The sequence below is a fragment of the Balaenoptera borealis genome (assembly GCF_965194805.1).
Source record: "Balaenoptera borealis genome assembly, chromosome: 7".
Lineage (NCBI taxonomy): Eukaryota > Metazoa > Chordata > Mammalia > Artiodactyla > Balaenopteridae > Balaenoptera > Balaenoptera borealis.
Window position 1 is genome coordinate 61,598,593 of NC_138864.1, and position 22,480 is coordinate 61,621,072.

At 36.8% G+C, this 22,480-nt stretch overlaps 1 protein-coding gene across 1 annotated transcript in view; it reads left to right on the forward strand.

The window, feature by feature from the left end:
* The window catches only part of DGKB (diacylglycerol kinase beta), a 943,764-nt gene that overhangs the window by 15,905 nt on the left and 905,379 nt on the right, over positions 1–22,480 (forward strand). The window contains exons 3-4 of the mRNA XM_082398294.1: positions 984–4,649; positions 15,318–15,411. The gene's annotated coding sequence lies outside the window, so the exon portion shown is untranslated. The remainder of the gene's footprint in view (positions 1–983; positions 4,650–15,317; positions 15,412–22,480) is intronic.

Sequence of the window (22,480 nt, forward strand, 5' to 3'; positions counted from 1 at the left end):
TGATTGTTTTGGAAATGTGAGCAGGCAGCAGAATCAAAAAATCATCATCATACCTGTGAACATATGGCCTGTTATTCATACCTGTGAACGCAGGTCAATTTGGTGTCTTGGATAAATTGCATAGAAAAAAATAAAACATTTACTATTGAATGGGCATTAAAATGTTGAAAGATATTAAAATACTTTTGTGGCCAGTATTTGCAAGTGATAATTATGGGATGATGTCTTAGACATTTGGGCTTTATATTACAGAAACAGGCTTAGAACAAACTTGTGCAAAATGGAGGAATTTATTTTGCAAGTACAGAACTATCATATGAAAGCTAGGAGTAGAAAGTACGCTGGGGATTCATGATGGAAGTGAGGTAACTAGAGTACCCAGGGAGTCATTCTTTGATCTCTTTTCTTTTTTGTCTTTGAGCCAATAGATCTCATCCCAGCTGCTCTTTTACATCTCCTACATTGTTCTTTCTCTAGTTCAAGTTTTTTGTTTCTCTACAGACAGGTTCCTCACATCAGTACCAACCACCTTCAGAGACCTGGTGCAAAATATCTGCTGACCTCACTTTCCATTTTATTGGAGGGAATTTGGCTAAAATTGAATCAAATGTTCACCCCTGGCATAACCAATGTGGCACAGATGGTGCAATCTCATGTATAAATACTGCTCCTGGGGACCGTTCCTCATGAGATTTTTGGTACTGGAGATGTAATTCTCAGGAAACTAGGTGTTGTGAAGTTGGGAGCTATGTCAAAAATTGTCTTCTACAGATTTTAATAAACGTACCCTCTTTAAGAAAAGTCAACAGGCATTCCATTTTGTTTTATCACTTTGGGATTTAAAACACTTTGAAGGCAAAAATAACTTGTAATTCATAATGCTTACAAAATAAATGTTTAAATTGCACTTAAAGTTGTCAACTTGTGCTCTACTTTGTATATTACTTCAATGACTTCATTTATATTCTGATCTTTCATTTCAGGAACATCTTGGTAAGTAGACATGAGGAAGAGGTAAAGTATGCCTAATTCAAATATCTGGAAAACTTTGTTGTCATTTCCCTGAGGAATCAGAAAAATATCCAGTGACTTCTGTCTCTATCATTTCAGGTTTCTATGAAAAATGTTCTCTGAACATACATGATAGTATTTTTAATATTTCTACCACCCTTATGAGGAGGAAAGCACATTCTAGGAAAAAGCTGGGCTCAAGAACTGATACATCAGGAGTGTTTTTAATGGGTGTGATCTAGCAAACCACCAACAGTTAAGGTTCTTATATCTACGACGTTCTCTGTGTAATCACACTAGGATAACCAATTAAATGATACTTGGATATACATTCTCTTTCCTCTATTGCTTTCTTTTCATGTATTCTGAATATTTCATGTAGAACATCTAATTTACAGTACGCTTTGCAATATTTTTTTGTGAGAATTCATAAATTAACTAAGTAATATAATTGATGAAAAACCTAAAGTTGGGATAACTGGAAAATCTCTGAAAGCATTCTCCTGCCCCAGTGTGCAGCTTGTCAATATTCTCTACCCATTAGGACAGATGTAAAGGACACCTCTCAGATGGATGTCAGGTACCATTTTTATATGTGACTTGCTCACTCCTTAAAAGCTTTCTGCTTCCTCTATGGTTCCTATTTTCTCTAGGAAGGCAAAGATAAGATTTTTTTTTTTTTTTTTAACTTGCATTCTAGCTGAGGATGAGCATAGGGAAAAACCTACTAATCCTCTGTTATTTTTCAAGTCCTGGAAATAGGCCCTGGAAGCATGTAGTGAGAAGAAACAGAAGAAACGGAATCTCAGCAGAAGAATTAAAAATAAAGCAATCAATCTCTTCTGTGTCTCCTAGCTTTTCTTTAGAGCTTAAAGATTTTTTTCAGAGTTAAAATTTGAGAGATTTTGAAAAGTTTATTTCAACCAAAGTCTGTGTTGGAGAAGAAAAATTCCCTCTACCCTTTCTCGGTTCTTCTGGTTGGTCTAACAATTAAATTGACATGAGACATGAGAAAATCAAATTTAATTTCTCACGTATGGGAGCCCCATAAGAAAAATGAGACTCACTGATTTTCAGGCAGTTGAAGCTTATGTGCGGTCCTGAACTAAGCAGAAGGGGGTAGGGGTCTGGGACTTCAAAGGGGAGAAAGATAATTTACAGGAAGATGGGAAAAGCAAATGTTTGGTAAGCAGATGTTTGCTGGGCCATGCAGAAAAAATGGGACACAGAGAGGACTCTGGTCTTCAGGCCCTGCCCAGTTTTCCCTGCCACACCTAGACCAGATTCTTTATATTTAGATCTCTCTGACGCTACTACTCTTCCTAGACCAGGCCCTTTATCTAAATACTTTTAGGAGGTTAAGTGGGAGGTAAAAAGAGAAACTTCCTGAGTCTACTATTTCTTAAAAATAATCAGTCTAAAATAATCCTTACGCCAAAGAGACATATTTGGGGGCAGCAAATTTTGCCCCCCTTCATCTGCAACCTTTGACTCATCATAAATAATTTATCCCATTTGCCAGACCCCACAAAAAATAACCAGAAATATATTTTTATAATTATCTCAAATTGTTTCTTCTTTCATTAAGTACAAAAAGGTAGTTATTTTTGAGGGACCTCGACTTTTATGGTAATATGTAGGTGCTATTGGGAATAATACAAAGAAAATATAACCAAGAAACCACCTAATAATAGAGATAAGACAAACACATATAAGTGGCTTAAGAGAATACAGTTTCACTAAAACAACAACAACGACATGCAATACTGAATACTATATTTGGTTCTGCTCAGCAATTCCGTATTTACTTTCAGGGCTAAATAAAACATTACATTTACTCGTATTTTTCATTTTTATCAGCGTTTCTTAAGGAGTCCCCCTCGATTAAAGAACTGTCCTAAGTCCTGGGATATATTATACAATTTATTTCCCTCCAGGAAGGAGATTAAAATTTAATTCAGAGACAGGAAACAAAGAAAAACTAATCAATTTTATGCTGGAGCTTTATAAGCACAGCAGTCTGGGAAATTCTGCTTTATGAATGGACCTAGTTTATCATAACTTTCTTTTGCTTTTGGACTTTAGTTCTCAGAGGGGGCTTGTAAGATAGATTCATTGGTCTAGAACTATTTCCTGTAGCAATAATGCTATTGTAATTCTATTGTAAGATCAATCCATGGGAAAGAAACAAAACTTGAAAAATCAGATGTGTTGTAAGCCTAAGACATAGGATGGGGCATCTGCTATTTTTCAGAGCTATATTTTGTCGTCTGTATACTTTTTAAAAAGAGTTTTCCCCACAAACGTGTTGCCTTCCATGTGAAGGTTGGTTTTGTTGTTTATCCTTTAACACGATCACAGAGTTTCCTTGAGGTTCTGAGGCACCCATATCCTCTAGTAGCACTTCTGGAACTTGCCTAGTGAGAAGCATCACAAAGGGAGAGTTATTAAAATGCACATTCCTGGTCCCTGGCCAAACCTAGTAACAGGGCCAAGTTCTCCATTAACCACATAGACACAGTTCCTAGGGTCCATGGTACTTTTAGAATCTAAAAAAGTGTTCTAATTTCTTTCAAAATTGGAAGAAGAAAATAAAATCCGTCTTGGATTATGTTTTTCTTTATACCAACCGTTGTAAAATATAATGTTTAATATTTTTTTTTAATGGATAAAACGGTACTCTGAAGGCAGAAGAGTCTAGGGCCCATGAAAGTCAGAATCTGGCCCTTCCTAGTAACCAGAATACCTGCATTTAAGGAGCGCACATAAGAAGGTTTCCGAAACACTACTTGAGCAGTATTTCAGTACTATATTCCCTCTGGGTTCAGCCAGGGTTCACTTAGGGATATGCGATCACTGCGAGCATTATGAAATAAGGGGTATATTAGAGCGGTTAGACCACACACTACTGTGGGACGCCCGGAGAATGAAGGTCGGGAAAGGGGATTTGGAGGCCAGCTCTCCCGAGTACTGGCGTGGATGGAAGGGTGGACGCTGGCAGGGGAATCCGGGAAGCAGGCTTGTGCAGCTGAGGGAGCAGGACACGGCGAGCCGACTGAAGTCTCCGCAGGGCTGTTGCCGCTGCATCTGTTGGGGGTGGGGTCGCGCTTTGTCCCCACGGCTGGCTGGCTGGCTGGCAGAGAAGTGGGACATGGAGCAAAGGAATGCGAGGCAAGCTTGAATGCACCGGCAGGCACTCGGCCTCGGACTCTGACCACAGCCAACTGGATGACCTTTGGAGGGTGAGGACCGCTTCCTTCCCGCCTTCCAAAACTCCCGCAAATCGCTCCCGCGGCCACACACCTGAAGCCTCCGGGAGGAGGATTCTGGGAAATGTAGTTCCGGCTTAGCCCAGCGGGGTGCAAATCGCTGCACCTTCTGACCTTCAGAGAATGAATCATTTTCACGTGTTGAATCAATTTCACCTGAGCGGGGTTGTGTTTTTCCACGTGAGTGCAGTCTTTTTTCTCCTTCCGCCTCACTCACTAGCTGTGGGATCTGGCGGAGGTTTTCCGAGCTTCGTGATTCTCATATTCCGCCCGCGAAACAGAGATGGGAAGAGTGCGCGCTGCGAAAGATTGTGAGAACTGAATGAGACAGATAAGGTGGGGTGTTTCTACTACAGTGTCAGGCACTCGGTAAGTGCTAAATGTTACTGTTACTAGTCTTCATAAAGTAGGCCACAATTCAAGGGAGTGACTCTAATATAACTGAAAATAGTTCTAAATCTGCGTCGTCACAGTGTTATTTGCGGCCTTGAGAACTTAAACCCAGAGAGAAGCTTCAGACTATCTAAAAGGAACAGTCATTAGATGGCTGACTTTGTAACAGCAACTTTGAAAACCAGTAGAAATCAAGGGAATAACATCTTCAATTGCTGAGAGCAAATAACCGCCAACCTAAAACTATCAAGAATAAAGCAAAATTTCACACATAAGAGATTTGCTACTAGAGAAACTTCTCTTTTTTTTTTGTTTGAGTTTTAAAACTTTTTTAATGAGGCAGTAGAGAAACTTTTCGTAATAGAAATTCTAAAATATGTATTTTAAATGGAAGGAAAATAATTCTGGGAAAAAAAGTGAAATCTGTAAGAGGAATTGTAAGCACAGATGTAAAATGTAACTAAATCTAAATTATTAACACTGCTAAAAATAGTGTTAATACTAATACTTTTCGTAACTGATTCCTTCTGGTAGCCTTTACCACTGAACAAGAATCACCTGGGTTTCTGTGACTTGTTTTGAATCTTTGCTGTAGCAAAAACCCCAAAATGTAGCTGTTTTGCTTTAGGTGGGGCATCCCTCTTACAGGGTTGGAAAAGATTCCAAAATTGACCCCTGAATTTGATGTTATGACAGGCATATTCTATATTGAATAAAGGTCAAAGTAATAATGATCAATCTAGTACAAGTGTAGTATCTAAATCAAGAAAAGAGTCTACATTTCAGTATTCTTTTAACCTTTACCATTTTTCAGGGACTAGACTCACATACGCTAGACCCTCACACCCTGCCTCTCCAATCCGTTCTCTGATTCTATAAGGCTGTTGTTTTCCTTTTTGTTTTGTTTTGCTTGTTTGTTTAGATTACACATATAAGAGAGATCATTTGATAGCTCACTTAGCATAATGCCATCATGGTTTATCCATGTTGTTGCAAGTGGCAAGATTTCATTCTTTTTTATGGTTGATTGGGTAATATTCCGTTTTATATATATATCTATATATCTATATATCTATATATATATATATAGATATAGATATATCTAACAAATTCCTTATTTATTCATCCATTAGTGGACACTTAGGTTGTTTTCATGTCTTGGCTATTGTAAATAATAATTCAGTGAACATTGGGGTGCACATATGTTTTGGGGTTAGTGTTTTCGTTTTCTTCAGCTAAATACCCAAAAGTGGAATTGCTGGGTCATATGATAGTTCTATTTTTAATTTGTTTATAAACCTCCATATTGTTTTACATAGTCGCTGCACCAATTTTTATTTCCACCAACAGTGCACAGGGGTTCCCTTTTTTCCACATCCTCGCCAAAACTTGTTATTTCTTATCTTTTTGATAATACCCATTCTAACAGGTGTGAAATGATATCTCATTGTGGTTTTGAGGGACTAGACTTTTAGAGTTTATGCAAATCTGACTACAACAGCAGCTACTACTTTTCTCCTGGTATATATTCTTCCTTTCTTTGATAGAGACAGAGTTCCTTACTTTTAATTCATCACAAAGCCACCCAGAATAGAGACTACAGTTTCCAGTCTCCCTGGTAACTAACTAGCTGTAGATCTGAGATTAAATTGTGGCCAGTGAGCTACATTAAAAGGTAATGGATGCAAGTTCCAGGATATACCCTTAAGAGGAAGGACTGTTCTGTCAACCGCCTGCCACACCCAGATTTTTAAGGCTAGACTGTGAATGTGGTGGTGAGCAGTTTTGGACCCTGAGGAGGAGGAGCCCACCCTAGAGACAGCAGAGGAACAAGAGGGAAGATGCCTGGGTCTTTGACTCTGCAGAGTACCTCATCAGTCTGGACTTTCAGGCTTGTTTAAGTCATTGTTATTTTATATCTGTGATACTTAATTGAACTATATAATATGAACTGAATAATAGAGTGACTATTAAAAAACACATGTATATAAATATATAGGCACACTGAAATTTTTACTGCAAACATAGCTTTGATCTTTATATTTTATGAAAACAACATTAACTTTTTTATATGCTGTGAATGCTTCAGTAATTTTGAAATCCACTTGATGTTTTAGAAGACAATACTGTGATCATGAAAGCACTAGAGAAATCTGTAGGGGATGTTCTATGATAATACTTTTATCTGTAAAGCAGGTACCCTTCAGAAAAAAACTGTGTGCCTTTAAGACTAAATTTTTCTGCCCTGTCCAAATAAATAGGTCATTTTAAGTAACAACAGGAATAATATGATATGATCTTTTTTGGTTTAATTTTAATAAAACTGTAATGGAATCTCAGAACCAAGACAACTCACATATCTAATCACTTCATTTTAATGAAGAGAACGTTGACAAAAATAGCTGATTGTTTCCTTTGTCTAGACAAAATCACTTTGTAGAAGGTATAAAGCTAACCTTTTAAAAAATATTAGGAAATGGTTAGATTACACAGTATGTAAGCCTACCTTTCATGCAGCACTAAATAATTCTATCACATCTTTCTTTTAATAATTCATTTGGGATTACAGTATTTGAGCCACATGTTAAGCTTCGTGTTTCATGTATAAATTATTTACATTCTTCCTTCTCTCAAGAAACTAGTGACTAAGTTAGATTTACAATAAGAAAATACTGACCTTACAGATTTATTTTTTTAATTTATTTATTTTTTTCATTAAGGATTTTTTAATAAAGGGAACTGCAATCAGTTACATTTTAGGAAGCTAAATCTGACAATAATACAAAAGACAAAACATTGTAAGGAAAATTTTATGTGATAAAGTAATACAAGATTTAAAAGTAACTTTATTTACTTTAAAATATATTTCAATATTCTTAAATCCACTAATATAGGAACTGATAAGAGAAGTTTATCCATGTCACATATAAGAGGCAAAAGAACATCTATGGACATACAAGAGTTTATAGTAACTATAGAATTATCTTCTACAAAAATGCTTTTCTTTCTTTTTTTTTTTTTTTTTTAACATCTTTATTGGAGTATAATTGCTTTACTGTGTGTTAGTTTCTGCTTTATAACAAAGTGAATCAGTTATACATATACATATGTTCCCATATCTCTTCCCTCTTGCATCTCCCTCCCTCCCACCCTCCCTATCCCACCCCTCTAGGTGGTCACAAAGCACAGAGCTGATCTCCCTGTGCTATGTGGCTGCTTCCCACTAGCTATCTATTTTACGTTTGGTAGTGTATATATGTCCATGCCACTCACTCACTTTGTCACATCTTACCCTTCCGCCTCCCCGTATCCTCAGGTCCATTCTCTAGTAGGTCTGTGTCTTTATTCCCGTCTTGCCACTAGTTCTTCAAGACCTTTTTTTCCCTTAGATTCCATATATATGTGTTAGCATAGTGTATTTGTTTTTCTCTTTCTGACTTACTTCACTCTGTATGACAGACTCTAACTCCATCCACCTCACTACAAATAATTCAATTTCGTTTCTTTTTATGGCTGAGTAATATTCCATTGTATACGTGTGCCACATCTTCTTTATCCATTCATCTGATGATGGACACTTAGGTTGCTTCCATGTCCTGGCTATTGTAAATAGAGCTGCAGTGAACATTTTGGTACATGACTCTTTTTAAATTATGGTTTTCTCAGGGTATATGCCCAGTAGTGGGATTGCTGGGTCATATGGTAGTTCTATTTTTAGTTTTTTAAGGAACCTCCATACTGTTCTCCATAGTGGCTGTATCAATTTACATTCCCACCAACAGTGCAAGAGTGTTCCCCTTTCTCCACACCCTCTCCAGCATTTATTGTTTCTAGATTTTTTGATGATGGCCATTCTGACCGGTGTGAGATGATATCTCATTGTAGTTTTGATTTGCATTTCTCTAATGATTAATGATGTTGAGCATTCTTTCATGTGTTTGTTGGCAATCTGTATATCTTCTTTGAAGAAATGTCTATTTAGGTCTTCTGCCCATTTTTGGATTGGGTTGTTTGTTTTTTTGTTATTGAGCTGCATGAGCTGCTTGTAAATTTTGGAGATTAATCCTTTGTCAGTTGCTTCATTTGCAAATATTTTCTCCCATTCTGAGGGTTATCTTTTCATCTCGTTTATGTTTTCCTTTGCTGTGCAAAAGCTTTTAAGTTTCATTAGGTCCCATTTGTTTATTCTTGTTTTTATTTCCATTTCTCTAGGAGATGGGTCAAAAGGATCTTGCTGTGATTTATGTCATAGAGTGTTCTGCCTATGTTTTCCTCTAAGAGTTTGATAGTGTCTGGCTTTACATTTAGGTCTTTAATCCATTTTGACTTTATTTTCGTGTATGGTGTTAGGGAGTGTTCTAATTTCATACTTTTACATGTACCTGTCCAGTTTTCCCAGCACCACTTATTGAAGAGGCTGTCTTTTCTCCACTGTATATGCTTGCCTCCTTTATCAAAGATAAGGTGACCATATGTGCGTGGGTTTATCTCTGGGCTTTCTATCCTGTTCCATTGATCTATGTTTCTGTTTTTGTGCCAGTATCATACTGTCTTGATGACTGTAGCTTTGTAGTATAGTCTGAAGTCAGGGAGCCTGATTCCTCCAGCTCCATTTTTCGTTCTCAAGATTGCTTTAGCTATTCAGGGTCTTTTGTGTTTCCATACAAATTGTGAAATTTTTTGTTCTAGTTCTGTGAAAAATGCCAGTGGTAGTTTGATAGGGATTGCATTGAATCTGTAGATTGCTTTGGGTAGTAGAGTCATTTTCACAATGTTGATTCTTCCAATCCAAAAACATGGTATATCTCTCCATCTATTTGTATCATCTTTAATTTCTTTCATCAGTGTCTTATAATTTTCTGCATACAGGTCTTTTGTCTCCTTAGGTAGGTTTATTCCTAGGTATTTTATTCTTTTTATTGCAATGGTAAATGGGAGTGTTTTCTTAATTTCATTTTCAGATTTTTCATCATTAGTGTATAGGAATGCAAGAGATTTCTGTGTGTTAATTTTGTATCCTGCTACTTTACCCAATTCATTGACTAGCTCTAGTAGTTTTCTGGTAGCATCTTTAGGATTCTCTGTGTATAGTATCATGTCATCTGCAAACAGTGACAGATTTACTTCTTCTTTTCTGATTTGGATTCCTTTTATTTCTTTTTCTTCTCTGATTGCTGTGACTAAAACTTCCAAAACTATGTTGAATAATACTGGTGAGAGTGGGCAACCTTGTCTTATTCCTGATCTTAGTGGAAATGGTTTCAATTTTTCACCATTGAGGAAGATGTTGACTGTGGGTTTGTCATATACGGCCTTTATTATATTGAGGAAAGTTCCCTCTATGCCTACTTTCTGGAGGGTTTTTATCATAAATGGGTGTTGAATTTTGTCGAAAGCTTTCTCTGCATCTATTGAGATGATCATATGGTTTTTCTCCTTCAATTTGTTAATATGGTGTATCACGTTGATTGATTTGTGTATATTGAAGAATCCTTGCATTCCTGGAATAAACCCCACTTGATCATGGTGTATGATCCTTTTAATGTGCTGTTGTATTCTGTTTGCTAGTATTTTGTGGAGCATTTTTGCATCTATGTTCATCAGTGATACTGGCCTTTAATTTTCCTTCTTTGTGACATCTTTGTCTGGTTTTGGTATCAGGGTGATGGTGGCCTCGTAGAATGAGTTTGGGAGTGTTCCTCCCTCTGCTATATTTTGGAAGCATTTGAGAAGGATAGGTGTTAGCTCTTCTCTAAATGTTTGATAGAATTCGCCTGTGAAGCCATCTGGTCCTGGGCTTTTGTTTGTTGGAAGAATTTTAATCACAGTTTCAATTTCAGTGCTTGTGATTGGTCTGTTCATATTTTCTACTTCTTCCTGGTTCAGTCTCAGCAGGTTGTGCATTTCTAAGAATTTGTCCATTTCTTCCAGGTTGTCCATTTTATTGGCATAGAGTTGCCTGTAGTAATCTCTCATGATCCTTTGTATTTCTGCAGTGTCAGTTGTTACTTCTCCTTTTTCATTTCTAATTCTATTGATTTGAGTCTTCTCCCTCTTTTTCTTGATGAGTCTGGCTAATGGTTTATCAATTTTGTTTATCTTCTCAAAGAACCAGCTTTTAGTTTCATTGATCTTTGCTATTGTTTCCTTCATTTCTTTTTCATTTATTTCTGATCTGATCTTTATGATTTCTTTCCTTCTGCTAACTTTGGGGTTTTTTTGTTCTTCTTTCTCTAATTGCTTTAGGTGCAAGGTTAGGTTGTTTATTTGAGATGTTTCCTGTTTCTTGAGGTAGGATTGTATTGCTATAAACTTCCCTCTTAGAACTGCTTTTGCTGCATCCCATAGGTTTTGGGTCATTGTGTCTCCATTGTCATTTGTTTCTAGGTATTTTTAAATTTCCCGTTTGATTTCTTCAGTGATAACTTCGTTATTAAGTAGTGTATTGTGTAGACTCCATGTGTTTGTATTTTTTACAGATCTTTTCCTGTAATTGATATCTAGTCTCAAAGCGTTGTGGTCGGAAAAGATACTTGATATGATTTCAATTTTCTTAAATTTACCAAGGCTTGATTTGTGTCCCAAGATATGATCTATCCTGGAGAATGTTCCATGAGCACTTGAGAAGAAGGTGTATTCTGTTGTTTTTGGATGTAATGTCCTATAAATATCAATTAAGTCCATCTTGTTTAATGTATCATTTAAAGCTTGTGTTTCCTTATTTATTTTCATTTTGGATGATCTGTCCATTGGTGAAAGTGGGGTGTTAAAGTCCCCTACTATGATTGTGTTACTGTCGATTTCCCCTTTTATGGCTGTTAGTATTTGCCTTATGTATTGAGGTGCTCCTATGTTGGGTGCATAAATATTTACAATTGTTATATCTTCTTCTTGGATCGATCCCTTGATCATTATGTAGTGTCCTTCTTTGTCTCTTGTAATAGTCTTTATTTTACAGTCTATTTTGTCTGATATGAGAATTGCTACTCCAGCTTTCTTTTGATTTCCATTTGCATGGAATAACTTTTTCCATCCCCTCACTTTCAGTCTGTATGTGCCCCTAGGTCTGAAGTGGGTCTCTTGTAGACAGCATATATACGGGTCTTGTTTTTGTATCCATTCAGCCAGTCTTGTCTTTTGGTGGGAGCATTCAGTCCATTTACATTTAAAGTAATTATCGATATGTATGTTCCTATTCCCATTTTCTTAAATGTTTTGGGTTTTGTTATTGTAGGTGTTTTCCTTCTCTTGTGTTTCTTGCCTAGAGAAGTTCCTTTAGCATTTGTTGTAAAGCTGGTTTGGTGGTGCTGAACTCTCTCAGCTTTTGCTTGTCTGTAAAGGTTTTAATTTCTCCATCAAATCTGAATGAGATCCTTGCTGGGTAGAGTAATCTTGGTTGTAGGTTTTTCTCCTTCATCACTTTAAGTATGTCCTGCCACTCCCTTCTGGCTTGCAGAGTTTCTACTGAAAGATCAGCTGTTACCCTTATGGGTATTCCCTTGTGTGTTATTTGTTGTTTTTCCCTTGCTGCTTTTAATATGTTTTCTTTATATTTAATTTTTGACAGTTTGATTAATATGTGTCTTGGCGTGTTTCTCCTTGGATTTATCCTGTATGGGACTCTCTGTGCTTCCAGGACTTGATTAACTATTTCCTTTCCCATATTAGGGAAGTTTTCAACTATAATCTCTTCAAATATTTTCTCAGTCCCTTTCTTTTTCTCTTCTTCTTCTGGGACCCCTATAATTCTAATGTTGGTGCGTTTAATGTTGTCCCAGAGGTGTCTGAGACTGTCCTCAGTTCTTTTCATTCTTTTTTCTTTATTCTGCTCTGCAGTAGTTATTTCCACTATTTTATCTTCCAGGTCACTTATCCGTTCTTCTGCCTCAGTTATTCTGCTATTGATCCCTTCTAGAGTATTTTTAATTGCATTTATTGTGTTGTTCATCATTGCTTGGTTCCTCTTTAGTTCTTCTACGTCCTTGTTAAATGTTTCTTGAATTTTATCTATTCTATTTCCAAGATTTTGGATCATCTTTACTATCATTATTCTGAATTCTTTTTCAGGTAGACTGCCTATTTCCTCTTCATTTGTTTGGTCTGGTGTGTTTTTACCTTGCTCCTTCATCTGCTGTGTGTTTTTCTGTCTTCTCATTTTGCTTATCTTACTGTGTTTGGGGTCTCCTTTTCACAGGCTGCAGGTTTGTAGTTCCCGTTGTTTTTGGTGTCTGTCTCCAGTGGCTAAGTTTGGCTCAGTGGGTTGTGTAGGCTTCCTGGTGGAGGGGACTAGTGCCTGTGTTCTGGTGGGTGAGGCTAGATCTTGTCTTTCTGGTGGGCACGTCCACGTCTGGTGGTGTGTTTTGGGGTGTCTGTGGCCTTATTATGATTTTAGGCAGCCTCTCTGGTAATGGATGGGGCTGTGTTCCTGTCTTGCTAGTTGTTTGGCATAGGGTGTCCAGCACTGTAGCTTGCTGGTCGTTGAGTGAAGCTGGGTCTTGGTGTTGAGATGGAGATCTCTGGGAGATTTTCACCATTTGGTATTACGTGGAGCTGGGAGGTCTCTTGTGGACCAGTATCCTGAAGTTGACTTTCCCACTTCAGAGGCACAGCCCTGATGCCTGGCTGGAGCACCAAGAGCCTTTCATCCACACGGCTCAGAATAAAAGGGAGAAAAAATAGAAAGAAAGAAAGAAAGAAAGAAAGGAAGGAAGAAAGAGGATAAAATAAAATAGAATAAAGTTATTAAAATAAAAAATAATTATTAAGAAAAAAAATTTTTTAAGTTAAAAAAAAAACAAAAATAAATGGACGGACAGAACCATAGGACAAATGGTGAAAGCAAAGCTATACAGACAAAATCTCACACAGAAGCATATACATACACACTCACAAAAAGAGGAAAAGTGGAAAAAATAATATATCTTTCTCCCAAAGTCCACCTCCTCAATTTGGGATGATTCGTTGTCTATTCAGGTATTCAACAGATGTAGGTACATCAAGTTGTTTGTGGAGCTTTAATCCGGTGCTTCTGAGGCTGCTGGGAGAGATTTCCCTTTCTCTTCTTTGTTTGCACAGCTCCCAGGGTTCAGTTTTAGATTTGGACCCGCCTCTGCGTGTAGGTCGCCTGAGGGCGTCTGTTCTTCGCTCAGACAGGACGGGGTTAAAGGAGCAGCTGACTCGGGGGCTCTGACTCAGGCAGGGGAGAGGGAGCGTTACGGAGGAGGCGGGGCGAGCCTGCGGCGTCAGAGGCCGGCGTGACTTTGCAGCAGCCTGAGGCGCGCCGTGCGTTCTCCCGGGTAAGTTGTCCCGGGACCACGGGAGCCTGGCAGTGGCGGGCTGCACAGGCTCCCAGGAGGGGCGGTGTGGAGAGTGACCTGTGCTTGCACACAGGCTTCTTGGTGGCGGCAGCAGCAGCCTTAGCGTCTCACGCCCGTCTCTGGGGTCCATGCTGAGAGCCGCGGTTTGCGCCTGTCTCTGGAGCTCCTTTAGGCCGCGCTCTGAATCCCCTCTCCTTGCGCACCAGGAAACAAAGAGGCAAGAAAAAATCTCTTGCCTGTTCGGCAGCTCCAGACCTTTTCCCGGACTTCCTCCTGGCTAGCTGTGGTGCACTCGCTCCCTTCAGGCTGTGTTCACACCGCCAACCCCTGTTCTCTCCCTGCGATCCGACCGAAGCCCGAGCCTCTGCTCCCAGCCCCCACCCCCCCCACCAGGTGAGCAGAGAAGCCTCGCGGGCTGGTGAGTGCTGGTCGGCACCGAGCCTCTGTGCGGGAATTTCTCCGCTTTGCCCTCTGCACCCCTGTGGCTGCACTCTCCTCTGTGGCTCCGAAGCTTCCCCCCTCTGCCACCCGCAGTCTCCGCCCGCGAAGGGGCTTCCTAGTGTGTGGAAACCTTTCCTCCTTCACAGCTCCCTCCCACTGGTGCAGGTCCCATCCCTATTCTTTTGTCTCTGTTTTTTCTTTGTTCTTTTGCCCTACCCAAGTACGGGGGGAGTTTCTTGCCTTTTGGGAGGTCTGACGTCTTCTGCCGGCGTTCAGTGGGTGTTCTATAGGAGCAGTTCCACGTGTAGATGTATTTCTGATGTATCTGTGGGGAGGAAGGTGCTCTCCGCATCTTACTCTTCCGCCATCTTCTCCTCTCCTGACCTTACGGATTTAAAGACTCAGTTACCAAAAATCTGAATATACATATTTCTATAGGATTAACTTGACAAGACTTAATGCTTATATTTCAGAAATTATAAAGTGTATCAGAATTAACTGTATAATTGCACTAACAGTTTTATATCAGGATTTTATTTGCTACTTATGTTTTGAGTGCAAGATTAGACCTGTGCTTTTAGTTTTTAATTTTTTATGTTTAATAAATCAACTCTATCCTAAGAATAGAAAATTTTCAATAACTTAATTTTTATAAGAAAAATATAATTATATAGATATTTTAATAAGAAAAATACCTTCTTTTCTAACGTAAATTTTTCTTTAAAATTATTATTTATGAGAAACACTTTAGAGCATAGTATCCCTAAAATTTGAAGGTGAAATCACAGTTTTCCAATTTTCTCTGGTTTGGAAGAAAGTGGATATAGGCAATAGCATTTGCTCTACAGTGTAATAATGTAATAATCATTAAATTTCTCTGTTACAGAATATCCTAAAGAGACATGGGATAATAATCCTAGCATCTTCTATTGTGAGAATAATGGTGATTGACATTGTGAAGACATGGAAAAACATGAAAGGTGAGAATAGTTTCATCTAAGATATGGTAAAAATAACATTTCGTTTTCCTTTTAAACACTGTGATTTATTGTTTAAAAAATATGGGAAATACAGAAAAGACAATTACCCATAATATCACTATCTTGAGATAACCATTGTTAACATTTTGATATATTTCTATTGTGTTGTTTATTCTGAACGTGTAAGCTTATATAACTACAACAAATCTATAACTGTTATAATATCAAATTTACCTTGTATTCATACTTTGATAGACTTGACATTTCGTATATTTTAAATAGGCTTTTTAAAAACTTTATTTCATAAGATTTTTGTAATCATTTGCATTCAGAAAGAAATTATCTTTTCAAATACTATTAATAGGAAGCAAGTTGAAGATGGCATTTGAGACATCATTTATTTATTCAATATCTTACCTCATCTTCTTTCAAAATTATACGGCAGTAGTCATGTGATATTTTGACCCTATTGATGAAAATAAAATTATTATGCCACTTGTCCTGCTCTCTTGCAAATAAGACTTAAAATGTCTCCAAACACTTGTGACTCTTCAGAACATCTTGGCACTTAAATCGTGATGATACCCAAAACTCTGTAGCCTGCCTTAAAGGGGCAGGTATAGATAGGCATGTAAACACATCATTACAATTGAGGAAGTGCTACTACAGGTAGATGTAATATACTTTGGAAGCACCTATTATTCATTCCTTACTAAAAATATGTATGGACCACTCTCCCTCCACATACACACCACTTGAGAATGTTAGGGGATTTGTAAGAATCATGTACTTCTTTTGTTCGTTTTTCTTATTTGCATTTTTTAATGCTTTCCTGGGGTGCAGATACCTTTTGAGGTATTTAATTAATTCTTTTAATCTTTAGTTTCTATTCTGTGAAACAGATTTGAAGAAAGTACTGTACTCTAGTGTTATTTAAGTAATTAAAAAATAATTATTCCTTATAAATCAAAGATACAGTATAGAACAGTATTGAGAAAGTCAATCAGATGCTAGTTTCTTTGGATTATATTACAGAATGTTTGACTGCATATCTGTGGCATAGTCACCTGCCTAATAACACCAATGTTAGCCCAAGTTTCTAGACCTTAAAAAAGCAGTATAATTTCTGGGTCTGACAACAGTTTATGCATGTGAAAGAGAAATATTTATAAATATGATATTCAGGTTTGACACAGATACTTATCTTTTTATACAGGGCAAGTAATAGAAATGTAAGATTGTTCAATAGGTCAGTGATACAGCAAATACATATTTTACCATAATTTGATTATACTATAAAATTTCCTATTATATAATTTACAATGTATGCTATTCATCAGTTTTTAAATGTTCTTGCTTTCTAATTTCTGCATAATCTACCCTATTTGAGCATTTGCAAAATGAACAGTACTGAGATAGTGTTCTCCAGGATGATTAAAGTCATTCTAAAAATCTTCCCATCACTCGTTCCATTCTAAGAAAACATGACATTTTAATGAGCAAGCTGCTCTATAGTGGTGGAAACTTTTACTGTATATGTTTTACATATTTTTAAGTAGAAGATTTACATGCCAGTTCCCTCTGTAAGCCTTGCTTGACAGAGTAGAAGCATATTTTTAAGTTCCTTCTGATTATGAATATGGCACCAAAGACCAAATGTTTATAGAGTGTAAATATTTTACTCATTGACCAAAATGACTTCTACTGTTAAAGTACCTCTCAGTTGACTATAGTCTACATGCTGCAGCCGTTGTACCTTGGCGTCCTGCCAGGTGTCTGGTAGAGGGAAGGAATGGGAGAAGAGACAGGCACAAAATTTAGCCCTACTGATGGGACAGACAAACTGAGTGGCACATCCTACCACCTCAGCGTGTCACGTGCGGGTTTAGGGCAGTAGTAGCAACAAGTTGTTTCAGCAGATTTATAGAGCATGACTTTAGGGCGTTCTGCAGAATGGCTGGCCATGAAGAGAAGTTGGCCTTAGAGAAGTCTGTCAAGAGACAGTGAGATTTCCATTCATCAGTCTGAGATTCAATAATAGAAAGACTCCAAATTCTTGGAGAAAACTGTCAGAAGAAAGACAGACATCTGAGGCTAATTGAAATTCCTAAACTGGTAACTTAGGTAGTTACTAAAGAACTAAGGAACAAGCAAGAGCCTAATCAATGACCAAAGGCAGTATAATTTACAGTCAGATTGTTGAGGTCTAAATCCTGGCTATTCAGTTTAGTAACTGTGAGATCAGGGGCTGTGATTTAAACTCTTTTTAGCCTTTTGTAAAATGGAGATAATAATAGTACCTATTTCATAAGGTTGTTTTGAGGATTAGATGAAATGACTGTGAAGTAAGTTTCTTGGCTTCATTTCTGACACATATCAGGCTTTCAAGAAATATTAAATAAATATTAGCAGTAATTACCGTGGCAAGATAATCACTTTGGTCTTTTCTCTCTGCCTCCCTCTCTCCCTCTCCTTCCTTGAGGTAGCCAAGATCTTTGGTGTTCCATAGCCTCAGGGGAAGTTGCCTTGCTGGGCCAAAAGTAAAAGTGGTTTAAACTCATATCTTTCCTTGCCATTTGATGCCTAAAAGCCTTGGGATGAGGGAATTGGGGAAATGCTTATGAGTGTAAGTAGAGGAGAAAAGGAAAATTTGAAAGATCAAGAGAAAAGACAGAGGTATTACCTCTTGTCTAACAGTAGGTGAGAAGACACCAACGATAAAGGTTGGAAGGAGAGACTATGGATGCTGAACAATAAACATCAAAACCCCCGGTCTCAGGATGGCATTCTTGCTCCAAGTAAACCATGAAAACAGTTTCCAGATTAGAACCTCTTCACAGGTACACGGTAACAGTTTTAGTTGTGACTCCTAAGGTTCAAATGTCAGTGTGTCTGGCTTCCTTTCCCAGGCCATATTTCACTAAGACCTTGAAAAAGAATGGGGCCCTAATAATGACTTAATTAGAATTTCCCATCTGCCATGTATAGAGACTTAGAATCCATTCTAATTTGATTATTTAATACCTATTTAAAATGGCTATTTCCTATGTACTTGGGTTTGTGGATTGTGATTCAGATGTTTGACATTATGATCATTAGCACACATTACATGAGTAAGGACTAAAGGATTAGGAATATTAGGAGAGTTCGGAACATTTATATTGAACCTTGTGTTATATAGAGCTGAGGCTAAATGAGTACCTTGTGGATCAGGTAATTTTTGACTTTGGAAATTAGCATAAGCCTAAGCTCACAGGCAAAGGCACACTGATCAACCTTTTAGGAGGAAGAGAAATGCTGGCTGAAGTGATCTTTCTTAAGCTCTTTTAACATGTGCTTTAAGGGAGCTCTGTTAATTTATGGAATATATGTCCTAGCTTAGTTCTAAAAATTTACAAAAAAATTAAGTATTATTTGACACTAACATCAGTTTAATTTTCAAAGATGATTTTGTGCTATAGTTATCAATATTGAAATTAACCCAAATAATGTAACCACCATTTTTACTTGGAAGTATGTACCAAGTGTACTAACCTCTACAAAGTCAAATTTGTAAAATTTCATTGCCAGCAATTGCTTTGAATGGCCTTTAGGAACACAAAACGACACTAGATCTTGCCTAGCACAAAGTTTTATTATATTATTGGATTAATCGGAAATTGGGGATATCTCCAAGGAGGCAAAACAAAAACAACAAAGATAGAGGAAAAAAGATTGAAATTGGAATTGGATCCTATTTAACACCCAAAAGGTGAGGTGTCTTTCAACATAAATGCCATCCTTGCTGGAGTCAGGTGACTAGACAGTGAGCTGTTTGAAAGATAGAAGTCCTTAGGCTCTTTTATGAAGGCCAGGACCCTAAAAGGTGAATAAATCACTCCCAGTTGGTAGCTCCCGTGATTGCTAAGAGCAGAAAATGAATATCTACTCTGGAAGAGCACCAATTAAGTTCAACTAAATATAAGCCTATAATCGAAGAGCACCAAACATGTAAGAAAACGAAGGGTCATGAGTGAGAGTCAGTAGGAAAAAGCTGTTAGTTTAGGAGCCCCAATAACCTCAGCTATTGGAATTGTAGGGGAGGCAAAACTTGACATTTACCTTCTTCAGGTTTTCAGATGGGTGGGAGAATTTAATTGACATAAAACATATTACCACGAGAAAAGCATGCAAATGTAAGTTTTATGTGACAGAAGGAAAAGATGATCCAAAGAAGTAACAAAACCTAAATACTTTTGTACTAGTTTGAATAAAGAGAGGCAATTATGAAAAAGTAACTAAAATATATAGGGAGGCTAATCAAAGATAAGAATTATTTTCACAGGGTCCATTTGTACAGAATTCTCTAGGCTTTGACTCCCATCACAGAATGTTTCTTTTCTCCTGGTACAGGGAGGGCGTATTTTATATGAGAGTTTTATCTCGTGTTCCAGGAAGAAAAGAGGAGATCAGAATGCCCTTCTTACGTCTGCTGTTTTTCAAGTACCTTTAACTGAAAATAATCCTTATGCCAAAGTGGCATATTTTTGGGGTGGCATATTCTGCCACCCTTCAGAATCATTATATATAAAATATAAAATAATTATGTATGAAATATTTAAATATAAAACATAAACCATAAAATTATAAAAAGGAAAAACTAACAAACTATTCAAAATGATTAGGATATCTGGAAGAGCCAAAATAAGCTTTAAGAAAGAAAAATATAATTATTTAAATAACTTTAGAAAAATCAGTATTTGGTTTGAACGGTAGATTAGACAAAACTAATGAGATATTGATGAACTGAAAAATAGATCTGAAGAAATTATAATATGGCACAAAGAAGCGAGGGGATTGAAAAAATAAAAGTGAGATCTAGCTATTTAGAGAATAGAAGTCCTGGTATCAATATATATCTAATTTAAGTTCCAGAAGGACAGAATAAATGAAATGAAAGAAAGGAAATATCTCAGAAAATGACCATTGGATCGTTTCTATTACTGCTGAAAGTTAGAGTAAAAGTAACCAATGCTTAAAACTATTGTAGGGAAACACAAAATGGAAAAAAAATAAAAGCAGACCTTAAATGATATTAGAGAGAAAAGACAAATCTCCTCAAAGGAGTGCCAATTTGATGGACAGTTGTTTGCCAACAGCTATAATGGATGTGATAGATCTGAGAATAATATCTTCCAAGTGCAGAGAAAATAAGTGTAAACCTAGTTTTTTGTAGTTAACCAAATTTTTATTCATTACTGCTTTAATTCCTTCTAGCTCAATTTCAAGCACTGAGTGAATTATTCTCTACATTTCATGGCATATTTTTATTTTTCCTATATTACATTTTTATATTTTATATATACATAACTTAAACATAATATATAATTTATATTATTGTCAAGGGCAACCTCTCTTTTTGTTAGTTTATTTTTACTTCTTTTTAGCCTGACTCTCTAATTTTACTCTATTCCCTACTACTCCCTATAATGGCCAGGATCTAATATATTTAATGCATAGCCCGTATTTGAATGTATTTTGGTAAAATGTTAACTAATGGCAAGGACGTGAATCAATGTCAACTTTTACATATTGTTGAAATACATTGGAAATCAATTTGGCAAAATCTTGTAAGATTAAATATTCACATACCAAATGATCCAGCAATGCTATTTCTAATCTGCACCCATTCCCTGCCCTCAAAAGATTCTTATGCCTGACCACCAGTCAACAAGATTATTCGTAACAATGCTCTCAAGGAAAGTGGGAAGCAATTAAAATGCCCATTTTTAGGAGAATGAATATTATAAGCAGTGAAAATGAATGAACAACAACAGTAGTTACCAATTTGTGTGAAATTTAGAAACACTTGTGAGTATAAAAAGCAAGTCAAAGATGGCAACATACACTATAATAATATTTCAGAGAACTCAGAAACAAAGTAAAAAGTACATGTCCCATAGAGTTGCATATTATATGTGATAAAGATAATAAAAATATGACAAGGAAATGATAAATATAAAATTCCATATAGTTGCTCATCAGTCGGTACTGTGCAGAGAAGGGGGTAGGAAGATATAGATCAAAGCAAGGGATGTTGGAAATGCTCTAGACCTTAGTTTGGGTGGTGAGTTCTGGGAGGGATGTTTATTTGGTTATTAAGCTTCATAATTTACATATGTGATTTTATATATATATATATGATATTTGTATGTGTCAAATATGACCTAATAACATTTTGAATAACTTGATTAAAAAGCTGTTTTACCATTTTTAAGAATTTTATTTATAGAATCAGCCTTTGTATTACATTTAGTTTATTAGTTATGCCTTCATGGACATTTTATCTTTATTAGAAAGGGTTTTGTTTTCTGCTGATCAGCTTCATTAAGTTTAATTGATATTTTACCATCTCGAGCTATACATTATTTGTGATTAGATAAGTACTGAAAAATTGTTATTTGGGTAGCAGTTTGTTCTGCTCCTCCCTGCTTAACTAACTCTTGGTTGTATGTGCTGTATTATATCACCCAGACAACCATGTTGTTTTAAATGCTTTCAGGTTAATTTATGTCTCTGCAGTTTTGTATAGAATATACTTCTCACATAGATAATTGGAATTTTGTTTTGTACGACTAAACTTGATGAATACTGATTCAACAGGTCATTGCGTCAGAGTGTATACAGTATTTAGGATGTCATGATTATGATTTATCTTGTCCAGGTAGTACAGTGGAATCTAATTACATGCTTTGTCTCTTACTCTTTGCTGAAATCCTCCAGGAGTAAGTAAAGTCATCAGACATACACCATGTACCTTGCCATTACTGCTTAACTCACATTTCACAAATAGTCTTTCTGAGCATGTGACTGACGAAAACAGTTTCCTGTCTTCAGGACTATCTAGAGGAACAGTTTCAGAAACAAGTAACAATTATTCAAGATAAAGGTACCAATAATAGATGTATTCAAAAAGAGAAATGTGATCAAAGGGGAGGGTGGTCATTCTAACTAGGTTGGGGGGCTGGTGAGGAGCAAGTGGAGGAACTTGAGAGTTGAGCTGGATTTGAAATGGCTGTCAGATATCACT